The sequence below is a fragment of the Pempheris klunzingeri genome, chromosome 17, assembly GCF_042242105.1.
Source record: "Pempheris klunzingeri isolate RE-2024b chromosome 17, fPemKlu1.hap1, whole genome shotgun sequence".
NCBI lineage: Eukaryota > Metazoa > Chordata > Actinopteri > Acropomatiformes > Pempheridae > Pempheris > Pempheris klunzingeri.
The window spans coordinates 3,295,695-3,309,211 of record NC_092028.1 but is presented as its reverse complement, the minus strand read 5'-3'; positions in this window follow the sequence as shown (position 1 = coordinate 3,309,211).

Below are 13,517 nucleotides of genomic sequence, written 5' to 3'. Positions count from 1 at the left end.
TTTCCCCAAATTGTCTTTATATACATATACACTACTCACAAAAAGTTAGGGATATTCAACTTTCAGGTGAAATATATGGAAAATGTAAAAAGTGAATGCTACAGTGATATTATATCATGAAAGTAGGACATTTAAGTAGAAGCATGCAATGGTAATTTCTTCATCTTAAACAGTTTATTGAAAGAAAATCTAACAACAGTGGTAGGTATACCACAACAAAACATTTTCAGTGTCTCAATAAATTGGGACGTGGCCAAAGGACGTCCACTCCTCTCCTTTCTGTGACTCTTCCAGTCTCTGTATCACTGTTCCAACCTCCTGATGACACTCTGTGACCCTCTAAGCTCAGTGAACACCTCCGTCTGAGGACTTCCTGTTTGAAGCCTCCAGTGTTGAGGTGCTGCTGATCAACTGTTAGGTGTCGTCTTGGTCTCATGATGTCAGAATGTGAACAGCAGGATGAGGAGGACTGTTTAAATACCAATTCTACCTGAAGCAGGAAATGTATTGGTGGATTCATGGATCAAACCTGTTGTGAATGTTGCTGTTAAGCTTCTTGTTAGAGAACAGCAGCTGGTGCAGAAAGTACTGAGACACTGAACAGTTGGACATGTGCATTCAAAGGTTTAGAGAAGGTCACATTAAGTTCACCTGGAAAGGTTAGAATGCATTTTAGGTTCATCCTGAAATTTCACCTGAAAGCCGAATGTCCCTAACTTTTTGTGAGTAGTGTGTGTGTGTATATATATATATATTTTTATTTTTTTTCCTTTTCTTGGAGTGCTTGCAATGGAGTACATTTGATAGCTGATGGTGAGGGGGCATTAAATGTTCAGTAGACTGCTTCAGACAGATATCTGTACCCTTCCACCTCGCGCAACTAATCTTCACAAGCGTCTGCTCCTTTCTTTTCACTTAATTAATAATGATGTCATCCCAAGAGCCTTTTTATCTATGTGCAATATTTCCTATTCATGCAGCGTAACTCTATAGCCACTTTTTAAAATGTTGTGAGGTTCATTTGCTGCCATAAAGGCTTTGTTGTCCTTTTCATTTAGGACTGTTGTCTTTCATAGTCAGGAGTCATTTTTTTATATAATACAGCTAAATGTGGTATGAATGAAAAAGGTGTCTGTGAAATTGCACAAATAACTGGAGACTAATTTAAAGGCTTCAAAACAAAATATGACTGTTCTTGTGCATTGTCTGTCTGTTTACAAACTATTAAAGCACATCATGTGTGTTGTATAGACCAATTTAATCACTTATCATGTTTTATATTCATTAAATCACAAATAGACAATAAGTTTATTGTGTTTTAAGCTATTACCACTAGAATTTGACACTCATATTTTTCATTATAAGTTCAGGAGCTGTAAAACAATAATGTTAACAGCATAAATAAAAGTAACATTGAAATAACATTGTTCTCAACACACACACACAGAGACAGCTAGTAACCCAGAAGAGGTCCTGTTGATTTTCTGAAAAACAAGCCAACTACAGACCTAGTCTTTGAGATAAGACCTCAGCTGACATGCACTGATTATCTTTGTTCCATTTACTTATGTCAAATGGCAGTGTGCTGTACAGTAGGACAATATATATATATATAATATATTAATATATTAAATAGCTTGAGAATACTGCTCACTCCCACAGTATATTTTTTGGCTATGTCAAAAAGATATTGTTGATGCTGGGAAAACACTAACACAGGACAGCTATAGGCAATACTCTTCATCTCAGATTGACTGACTAACATTGCTCCACTCTCATGCCATAAATGCTAAAGATGAACTCACATTTTCAAGGTGACATTTTATTTTCGAACCAATTAAATTTCAAATGGGAGTTCAGTTAAAATCATTGTTGGGGTTTGCACCGTTTCTGGGGCATTAAGTTTCAAATTGGCTATTAATAAAGTAGAGTCCACCTTAGGACACCATCTCTTCAAAAAGAAGAGAAACATACCAAACTATCAAGTTGGAATTATGATTAATAACTGGCATAATAGATACAACCAAAAGTACTATATTGATAACTGGTAAAGCTGAAGGATTTAGGAGCTCTTGGCAGAGTTGAGGTTGACATCATTCACTCTTCTACAACATTCAACAGGACAGCATCTGTATTCAAAAGCATTCAGAACAGAATAAAACAGCAAAACCTGGACACGAAATACGACAACTAAATGTACGTAACTAGTGAGATGAACCATCTAGAAAAAGGATGTGGTTCCCTGCTAGTTATCTGCTTACTTGTCTGCTTACTCGTAAAGTCAGCTGGCGGACTTTGTGTCGTACCTGCTGGCGCTAAATGAACTTGTTTCAGGCAAGACTAAGCATCACTCCCTTGTGGTCTGGTTTGTATAGGCCTCACATGCAGAGAGCCAGCAGCTTAGGGCCTCCTTGGTTGTCATCTACGACAAGGTCAGAGTAGAAGAGGAGTCCCAGGTCAGAGGTCCATGACAGAAGAGAGAGAGCAATGGACAGAACTCTGCTTTTATTTACCTAAGGATGTCTGGGGTCATGTGCCACATATTGATCAAGAGGTCCAGTTCGCACACAGGTGTGAAAATAAGGACTCTGGGAAACTGAGTTCACATAAAGAGCCCTTTGCTCATCAGGCAAAGAATTACGTAGTCTCTACCATTCTGAGATGGTGGAGTAGTTATCAAGCACAATGATGGTCCACCGTTGACTACAGCTGAGGTTTCTTTGTCCTTTTATAAATGAACTGTCAGCTGTGTAGATGGCTGTGTAAAATGGCTCCACTGGCTTCTAAAAGTCAATGCAAGTTCTGATTCAACATCAGTCTAAGGTTTATGGGAAATGGTGTTCATTAAAAGCCGCCAAAAATAGAAATACACAATAACAGATCAATCATATCTAAACATATGAAATTTTTTTTTTATGGTGATCATGTCTGTCTGGGTAGAATTGATCACTGTAAGCTAAACGTTACTATAACAATTTGCTTTCATGTGCGTTTTTGTTTTTTTTTCCTTCTCCAGCACCATCAGCTGTGGTGTTCGTCTTGTTTGAGTAGACTACACAAGGTCGCCTGAGGAACGCCAAGTTTTGCTGTTGCCTCTTGTTTGTCCTAAACTTTGAGGAGAAAATGACTCTCTTGTAATGGGAGTAAAGTAATTTTTAAAAAAAAGAAATAGAAATAGCATCTTTTTAACATTGTTTCATATGTTGTCATGTATGAAAAGACCCACAATGAACATTGTAACCAAACTACTTGAGTTAATTATCAAAACGGACCCAAACCTTTTGATACATATAAGCATTTGATCATTGTAACCATGAACACATTTAGTGTTTTCTGCTGTATTATTGTAGTTACAAATGTCAGGGAGATGAATGAGATTTCCTTACCTCTGGAACAGAGCACTGAAGTTCCAGTTTAATCTGAGCTCTCCATGATATTGAACGTTTATAATGAGTTCATGGGGCCATACAGTTTATGTATAGTCGCTTTGTCTCTTCCATCAAAGGTTTCTTTTTGCTTTTCATTGAAGAGAACACAGCTTTTGTTGTATTATTTTTCGGTCCCTTTTAAGTAGGTTTTAACTGTTCATTTAAAGTAAGGTACTTAATGATAAGCCACAGTTAATTCTTTAGAATTTTGGGGAAATTATGCCGAGGAGCACAGAACAAATAAGCAAAAATAACAGATGGAATAGCCAGGTTTTTAGCATTGGTGTCAGGTTTATGCAACCACAAACACAAAAAAAGCTGCTTTTCAGTTCCGACACTATCAAAAGACTGATGGAGTTAAAGCAATCCCAGAATGTGATTGAACAGCCATTTATTTAAAGGAGGTCTTTGAAACAGTTTTCCTTTATTCCAGTTTATCTTCTGATAGGTTAAAAGATGTGGACTAAGACCAAGCTCTGTTTTAATTTGGTTTGTTGTCTAAACTACACATAGCTCCATCCGTGAATATGTCTGTGAATGCAAATCGATGCTTGTGACCTTGTGGAGAAAGTTTTTCCTAAGTTTCCTTTGAGAGAAAGCTGTTTCGAGAGACTAGCTTTCATCAGACAGACTGTATGAAAGACATTGACGCACAAACAAACAGATGTGGCTCTTTAGTTTTTCTAGGTGCTCACCATGATCCACAGGCTAGGCTAGGCTACACCGTAGCTGACATGGACCTCCCCACAAACATAAGTACACGTGAGGGCTACAGTGACTACAGAGACCTCACACAGAGACAGTTAGAACTTAGATGGGTCAACTTGGGTTTCTTGCATTTTCTCCAATAAGTTTCTGTTCACACTAGATAAGTGTGACGACATACAAGTGAGGACATACAGGGAAATGAAAAATGGCTCAGTTATCTTCTACTTCTCAGTAACACACCGAGCAAAGCCTCCTCCACTGTGATGCAGTGAATAAAATGATGAATGTCAACAATTACCATGTGGAACATAATTAAAGCAAGATAAGGCCTGATTGTGTATGATACATCCGTCTAGTGCCGTGTGGGTGCCAACAACGTGTGAAATCCGACAAAGGACTATAAATCAAAACCTACACCCCAAGTATCCATAATGGAATTGACATTAACCCCTTGTATCAGCCATAAATCCAGCTTTAGAAGCAGCTCCTTACACTCATCTAAGACAGAAGGGACACTACCTCCGCTGTAGTGCCAGAGACGGCATTGGCTATTATTGCCATATAAAAATAAATGTTCGAGTCGATCTTTCAGGCAAAATGTTTAAAACTTTAAAACAGGTTTGTCACAAAAATCACAGTTTGTTTCCACCCCCACAGAAACATAAATCAAAAGCTACTTTTTAAAACAGCCCAAAAAACCGGCACTGGAGACGCCCCAACCTTGCCTCGAAAGCTAAAAGTTTTGTGGTTCATTATGCATCAGGTCTCTGACACCGCCAACAAAAAGCTTCGAGACTCCCATTACTTTTATGACACATGTATTAGTACCTACTGTTTCCATCACATACTGGGCCATCTGAAACCTTGAAATTCATAGAGGAGTGAGTGGGCAATACATTTCTCACAATAACAGAACAAAACCCTATGGTTACAATAGTGGGCCGATAGCAAATGGTAGTGGTTTCCACTTCCTTGAATACACACCCATTTGCATTTAGATGGAAAAAGGAACAAGGTTATTTGGACAACTGTGGACCAAATGGAGAAGCAATGGTGAGATGTTTGGCCATTAAACAATTTAATTCTGTTCTCCAACTGAATTAATTCAGTATGCTATTTGAATGATCCTGATTACCATAAATGACCGTGATCATCTATTTACTATCCAGAAAGGTAATGTTATGTATATTGTAACATGCACTATTTTAATCAGTGATTCAACCATCACAGGGGTCAGTCTGTGCCTCCAGGAAACCTACTGTGTGTATTCAAACCAAATGCCACTACAAACATGTAAAATATCCACATTTGGCCATAAATCTTCCAGCTCAGTCATTGTGTATCACTGATGTCTTGCTCTGAGCTCTGTTTCTGATAAGATGACCTTTCCTTTTTGTGTGAAAATAAAACATGCAGACCTCTGGGATGAAGCCTGAACTTTCCGTATTTATTTCACTTTTTTTTTATTACTCTTGAAATTTGTTAGCTGAGTTGACTGGCACAGAGAAGGGTTTCAAGAGGCTGCAGTTGACCTTATATATCACCGCCACCCTGATCCGATCAGAAGCCACCGCACCGTGAGGGACAAGTTTGGCGCCGATTGATTGATGTGCCAAACAAAGAATAGTGAGAAAAGATGGAAGCCAGGCAGAACAGAGCTGTAAACACAAACACAGTCTGACCAGCAGTGGTTGAAGAAGTACTCAGGTCACTTAAAGCTGCACTAATCAATACTGTTATATGAACAAAGAATGAAATGACTATGTGTAATGTGAATGGAGTCAAGTGTTGAAACCACAGAGAATTATCACCCAAATCTGCAGTTTCCATCAGCTTTCTGGAGTGTTTCAGCATCTTTAGGCTCATCGTTTTGGTTTTACAGCCCACTGATGTTCAGTCTGGGATCACTCTCACCAGTCTCATAGGTTCTCATAATCCACTATTTACAACCTGTTCAGCATAAAAGAGCACAGACACAGGTAAGGACTAACAGGTAACGAGCCAGATATTTCCCTCGGGCATTGGTGGAGACCAAAAACTGAGGAGAAGGAGAGTGAATGGATATCCATCAGGTGGACACATACATGGTTATAAATGAATGCAGGTGAGTGTGCTCGTAGCGTACATAGGCAACGGTTTGCTAAGCAGTTAGCTGTAACACCTTTATGACGTGATCAAATTTCAGTGTTGTGTTTAGAACCGGTTCCTCTGCTCCACGTTGCCAAAAGACACTTGCTTTGTGCAAATGCAATTATTGTTTTGCCAGTTGGATAATGTAATAATGTCCTTATTTATTGTCTGTAATTACTGGCTATCATAGCTTGCACCCACTAAAAACACACATTCCACAGACAACAATGACTTAAATTGAATAGTTTTCTGTGTATTGATGATGTATGTATCTATGTATTAAATTTTCTGAAATTTTTACTCATTTTCTCACATTTCATGCAATATTTTGATACTTTTGTCCCTATTCTCAGATTTCTTTCAATAAGCTCATATTTTGATAAAATAAGTTTCATTTTAAAACTAATAAGTTTTAATTTTATTAAATATTCTCTGATATGTATTCAGTGTTTCTGTGAATTCTTTCTAAACACCTGCTGGGTAAATTTAATCTGTACCAGTACATCATGTTTTGTAATGTAAACTGATCATGTGTTTTGAATGTGAAATCAGTGGTATCTATTAGTTTCAGTTCACTCAAAAGTGGAATTTAACCCTCTGAGATTAGTAGAATAAAAGGAAATTTTGTAATTACTTTCCACTGCTGACCAGTCACTGTTGGATGCTGCTGGTGGAATTTCAGCTGGCTGGTATTCTACCAGCCGCATTCAACCTGAGCAGAAAGTGGACGATTCATGTTATTTATGGTTCCCAGCCACAGCCCCTCACCTTGAGGGAGAATTGGATGGATGTGGGCATCATGTAAATGCAGAGAGTTAATAGAACAGGGTGCTTAAGGAGCCTGAGTGTGTAAACAACATGGCATTCACTGGTGACCATATCACCATCTGATGATGAATGCAGCTAATAGTACGAGGCAGTTCTCTTTGCACCTCACATTCTCCCACACACATACACACAAGTACATTGTTGTCATAGGCGGCTGGTATTGATCCCTCAGACATACTGCTTCACCACCGCTTAAATGAGAGCAGTCAATAGCAGAGCTGTCTCTGAGATGGCCCCAAGTGTTTGTGCAGTGGAATGGATAGTTGTTGAATGAGGAAAGAGGGAAATATTTTTTTTTAGAAAAAGAGGAAAACTGCAAAACTCAAATGCTGTGTCAGTTCTGCAAAATACACACAATCTGAATGATTTTTGGAGATATATATTTTTTGCTTTTGGTTTTATGAGCTCCTTGAGCTTTTATATGTTTTATGAGTATACCAGAAAAAAATGAAGGACAGTGACAATCAGTCAAGGTTTGTTTTGCCATTTTTGTGATCATGATAGAGATTGTTTGAGGTGTTTTTCTTTACCACTGGCAAAAGAAATGTTTTAACCATTTCTTGTGAATAAATCACACAGTGCACTTTGTTATTGTGGAAATAAAGCCACAGCCATAGGATTGGGCAGCCACTTGTAATTGTGATCACCCAAAGAGAAATCCTACTGTGGAGTGACCACAACAGGAGAATGGTAATATTATAGATGAAGACAATGGACACTGTTGTAACTCTGAGCTAAACCTATGTACATTCCTATATCTGGCTTTCTCTGTGTTGTCCAGCAGTTATATTTCAAGTGGAGTGGTTTCATTCAATGTAAAGCACTTCATTTTTCAACATTGTGTGAGTCAGCCTAACTGGCTATCAGACACTGGACGGTAGTTTTAAAACCAAGGCCTGGTGTGGTCAGATAATACATGATAAAAAATATATTCCTGTCTTCAATTAACCTGTATTATACTCTAATTTTTTAAAACAAAATGTAAAAAAGACACTGGTAGAGGCCAATGGTTCTGACCCAATGCCTGTGGCGAGTGAAGCCTATAATAGTAGCTTTAGAAAAGGGTGTCAAAAAGCTGACTGGCTCTTCGTATGCTTGGTGAAACCCATTCAGTCTTGTTTTTTGTTCCTATTTGATGACAACTTAATATTGTCTGATGATGTGTTGATCATTGTTAAATTAGTAGACTTTATTTCTTTAATTTCTTTTATGTCTTTTCTTGTTGTCTGACTATACGTGCTGTCCTCAAGTTCTTCACATTCATATTTACAACATTAAGTCCATTACCTTCTTTGTGCCAAAGGCATTTTACCAGTGAATCCTTGAGAAAACTTGATTTATTAAGAGTATATTCTTTTAAAAGTGTCTAACTGCTGAGGCCATGTTCTTACAACAATCAGTTCTCCCATATTTTTTATAACTCAGAGCCTTTACAAACTGAGATGTGAATGATTCTGAAGTGACTACCTGTAGGTAATAATCCATAACTTGAGTATAATTAGAGTAATTTTGTAATGAGGTTCAGCAAAGCACTGTCAGACCACAGATGATCATCTGTATACCCTGAATGTGTTCAGGCCTCATCGACTCGGTCAGTTTTATCCACTGATTGGAGTTACAGGCCCACTGAGCCACACAAAACATCAGGGACAAAAACCCTGTCCAGCAAATGATGATGATAATTACATCATAACCATAATCACAACAATTATGGGAGTTAATATTAAATCCCTCCTCAAATATCATGGAAATATTCTCATCACGGAAAACTGCATTCAAAGGAAGCATTATATTTACTACAGCAGCTGGAGTTTTATAACAAATCACAGCCAACGTTGTTGACTTCATCATTGTTTTATGTATCCACATATCCTGGTTTTATTGGAGGCCCTAACTATTACAAACTCTCTTTCTGGTAAGATATAGGAAATGATAAGTTTCTTTTATACAAGTTTATAGTTTTTAAATTTCAAATCTATGGTTGATTTGAGAACATACACCCTACTTGAACATTTTTATAAAAAAATGTTTGAAATGTTAGTGTGGTTTTTAAAGTGGAAACAAACGAGGCAGTGTTGTGTTTAATAGTATATTTAGTTTTATTGTAAATGTGTATTTTAATGGCGATAACCGGTGTAGATATGTATTGACAGCTGAGATGATGACGTCACCAAGTCCGTGACCAGAGTCTGGACTTCAGAGTCCGAACTTGGCCTACTTGGTATTGAGAAACGCCGTATGTGGCGTATATGGCACTGAAAACAACTACCTGCTATATTCCCAGCTGTAAAAAAAGGCCTACTTCTTCGCACATGCTCCCAACTTATTCTTACTCCCAACACATTAAGTACAGCAGCTCAGTCGGTGGCCCTACGCTACAAACTATGATGCAGTAATTTCCCCTCTTGGGTCAAAACTAGAAACAGTAGAAAAGTCCTCATAGGGAGGAGATTGGGTGGTTGGATGGGTTAAACAAAAAACTTTCACACAAGATGCTGCTGCTCTTTCCTCTTGTGAAACTTTAAGTCAGCACTGACTTCTTTATAACTTACGTATATAACTTAACCTACATAACTAATGTACTTATTTCATTGTATTGTTTATTTAATCTTTTCCTAAACCTAACCAAATAGTTTCAGTGCCTAAACCTAACCGTTCACAATGTTAATAAAATATTTATTATTATTACCAAGACAACGAAGATCATCTGTCTGTGGTCGCATGACTATTGTACTATTGTTACCATGACGATGAAGGTCACCCAACTTGGCTTTTTCCTGCACGTGTTAAACAAAAGAAATTACAAAATGTTTTGCAGCAAGGTTTATTTTTAAAAGTCTGATCAGACATTGCACATTTACGTATATTTAGGCTAGTCCTCTGATTAAGCTGCCTTATTTGAAGAGTTGCCTACGAGAATGTGTTGCTCCACATCCAGAGAAATCATTCTTCAGTTATATTCAGAGCGTCCTGCCAGGCTGATAAATTAATATCACGCCTGCATCTTCTTATTAACAAGGACCTCCATTAATCACAAAACATACACACAATCCAGTTTCCATCTGCTGCCAAGATAACAATAGTAGTGGTTTGCTTAATTCTCCACACAACTGGTTTGTTATTCTCTGTCATTCTCCACCTCCTTCCTACCTCTCTTAACCTTGAGGTTTTTTTTCATTTTCTGGTCAATGTCACTTTGAGTTTCTTTTTTTCGTCTACAAGCCATGAAGCTGAGCAGAGATCCCAGACTTCAGTCAAGTTCAGGCCACAGAGCGGATCAATGTGCAGCACAAAAGAGATCAGGCCCTCTCCAGAGACTGAGACTGGCTCATGTGTGCATTTGATCAAATGCCAGCACAAAATATATATAAATATATGGGATAATCCGAGAGAACACATCCCACACGTTGTGACAAAATGAAAGAGCTCAGGGTTTTATCAAAGTCAAGTCAAGTCAAATTTTATTTACATGGGCCAAAATCGCAATTTGGCTGTAGACGCCACATTCTGTCCTTAGACCCTCAATTTGGATCAGGAAAAACTCCCCCAAAAAATCTTTTACCAGGGAAAAAAATGGAAGAAACCTCGAGAAGAGCAGCAGCATAGGGATCCCTCTCCCAGGATGGACAGACATGCAATAGATGTCGCTCAGGTTAAACCAAAACTGTCAACATGGTGAATTTTCACTTACGCTTCTCTGAAGAGGCAGCAAGACTAAAATTAAATATGACTAGAAATTAAAGACGGTGGTTACAGGTTATTATCACCAAATATTTCGCTTTTTGTCACTTTTAGTTCGCTGTTTTGGTTTTACAACCAACAGCTTCACTGTTTGGTTCAGTCTCTGCACTCAAAACTTCGTTTCCAGACGTAGCAAACAGCCGTTTCTAACATCTAACATCCAACAGGCTCTAGTAATACTGTACACTACCTGCTCAGCACCAAACAGCAGACAGAAAAAGTTAGAGACCATCTGGGGAAGAAAGTGGAACATTTAATGGCTAAATAGCCAAAGATTTTCTCAGGAGATGGTGGGGACCAAACTAGAGCTAAAAGGAGAATGAATATCGAACTTAAATTCCTCAGGACACAAATACAACTCTGATGGGATGATGATGTTCTGAGTTTGGGGAGCGTGTAACTAGGCTGCTGTAAATAACTGCTTGCTAGCACCTTAGCCATCTTTATAGCCAACTTTACAAGTTGTGACAACATGTCGGGGCTGTGTGTCTGTCAGGTCTGCTTGTCCCAAAGTGGCTGAAAAATCAATTGGAGCAGCTACAACATATTCAAAGCTTGCATGAAATGGTACTGTGATGTCACATTTCAGGTTTAAGGTTTCCATATGCATGTAGTGTTATATAAATAAAGTACAATCTTTATGTTGACAATTTGCAGCTGAATTTTGACTTGCCACAGTAGGAAAAGCACTGACACCGTACTAGAACTGAAACTGAAGCAACTACAGGATATTCAGCCATCATTAGTTTTCATTTACAAACCAAAATGTTTTCTGTGCAAATAGTCAGATTTTTAATACAAATGTGATCATTTGTCATTTTATTACAGTGTAACTAAGGAAGGACATAATGGCCATGTTTACACTGGCTGTTACACATAAGTCTGGTTCCTGATGACAACTCAGGAACATGATGTGGGACCTCCTGTGTCCCCTTAGTGAGGAGAGGATTGAGGTGTGGTGTGAGGCTTCCTACTGTTTGAACATGATGAAACTAGGATGTTCACAAGCCGCCAACAAGATGCTGCTGATCTGACTGTATCCTGCTGAGAGCTATCTGTCAGAGGGAGCCACCAACAGAGACCAGCACTTGTTTACAGAGACATTTGCGTTTGTGCTCACACGTGTTTGCCTGTGCTCACTTGATACAAGTGTATCAGGGATATTCTCATACTATTCTGACAATAAGGAATACTCCTTATTATAGACTCCACTCCTGTGGTTAACGTTTTGGAAATAAGACTGTTGGGTTTAAAAACATTTATACATTTTGCAGGAAAGGAAATGCACTTTTCTAAAAGTTGCATGCCAGCTCAAACCGACCACTTACAGGCAGAGATATTTAATCTGGGCAACTAGGCTGAAGTCTCTCAGAGGAATTTACTGGAGGGTCACAAAGTAAGCACACAAAAGAAAAGAAAATACTCACCATGGTCCATAAATTTCTCAGCAGTAAAAAGCTCAGAAAGGCCTTCAGCAAACCGGCTGTTCAAGAGCTCACATCACAAATTCATCAATCAACAGCGCTAATGCCACACAGAGCACAACGTGAGGCCTGGATCTTTCAGTGGATCAGTCGGTCCCGTCAGAGTACAAAGGATTCAAGGATTTCATGATATCAACTTGTTTTGGGAATAGCTACCCAGTTGAATAGCAAAACCTGCCCAGCTGTTCATTGACATTTGTATATGTGGTGTAGTTGTGTACACTTCCATAGAGCCCGGTCGCTCTGCCACCCTCATAATATGAGGTAGATGAACAGCTTGTCTCATGAGGCGAACTGTCCTAGATTTAAAAGACACTATGACCTTGATTTCTACAGGAGAGAAACCTACAGAGCACTGATTTATTTCCTTAAGCCTAAAGGAAAGGCTGCACATTGTGTTTGAGCACTGTGATGTGGTGCAGCCTACTTTCGTATGGTAGCTGGTGAGGGAGGAGTGAGAACACCTCACACTGATCAATACTGAAGGTGCACATGTTGGATTCTTAAATGTATGTGTAAGATCTAATGAGGGAGCTAACTCTTTAGTGTGGATTCTAATGATTATCTGTGTTCGCTCCTGCAGATACAAAGTGACAGACTGAGTGTGTTGTGCAGAGCATGTGATTCACACACTCTGCTCTGACTGGACAGTCCTGCTGTGATGTAGCTGTACTGCCCACAAGGAAGTAGTTCAATTCTTGTTTTACAGTCTTTTTTTCAACGTGGCACACATTGTTAAAACTGTTGGTCGGCTCTCACAGAGTTGGCAGTTCGATCCCATGCTCCTCCTGTCCACATGTCAAAGTGTCCGTGGGCAAGACACTGAAAACAAAGTTGCCGGTGCCTTGCATTGCAGCTCTCTTGCCATCTGTGTGTGAGTGTATGTGTGCGAATGGGTGCGAAGTTCTTTGTCCGTTACATTAGTGTCAAAAGATGCAGCCTCCTCAGTCATTTCAATGAGACCGCTGCCTTGACACAGCAGGGGTGCTCTGGCAAGAATCCTGCAGAAAGTTGAACCAGGCTCAACTTCTCACTCCATTTGCCAGTCTAATAGCCTGTATGCAAGCATGCATTCATAGTAGATTACTGAGTTCTTCCTACAGTTGTTAAGATGGAGAATGAAATGATTGAAATGTGTTCTAAAGTTCTAGTGGGCATTGTTGAATTGAAAAGCCCAAGACTGTGGATCTATTAGTCA